The sequence below is a fragment of the Sinocyclocheilus anshuiensis genome, unplaced genomic scaffold (assembly GCF_001515605.1).
Source record: "Sinocyclocheilus anshuiensis isolate Anshui unplaced genomic scaffold, SAMN03320099.WGS_v1.1 scaffold647, whole genome shotgun sequence".
In the NCBI taxonomy this organism is placed as follows: Eukaryota; Metazoa; Chordata; class Actinopteri; order Cypriniformes; family Cyprinidae; genus Sinocyclocheilus; species Sinocyclocheilus anshuiensis.
In genome coordinates, this window is record NW_015552606.1 from 140,245 (window position 1) to 140,535 (window position 291).

A 291-nucleotide genomic window follows, 5' to 3' on the forward strand; every position below is an offset into this window, starting at 1 on the left:
TTCCGCTCTTCTTTGTAGGCAATGTCAGGGGCGGTCACCACAGTGGGGGGGGGGGTCACTTGTTCTTTTAGGGGGCACATTTGAATATTTATCTTAATGTTCAGGATTATTTCGAGTCATTTTTCACCGTTGTGTATCTCTGCAATCTTTAGAAGCTTATGCAGAGGGTGAACCATCTCAAGGCTAAAAGTAGCCTAAAGTTAGTGTAAACTATTAACTACGCACATCATAAATCACTATTCATATATATATATATATATATATATATATATATATACAGTATATGTATAT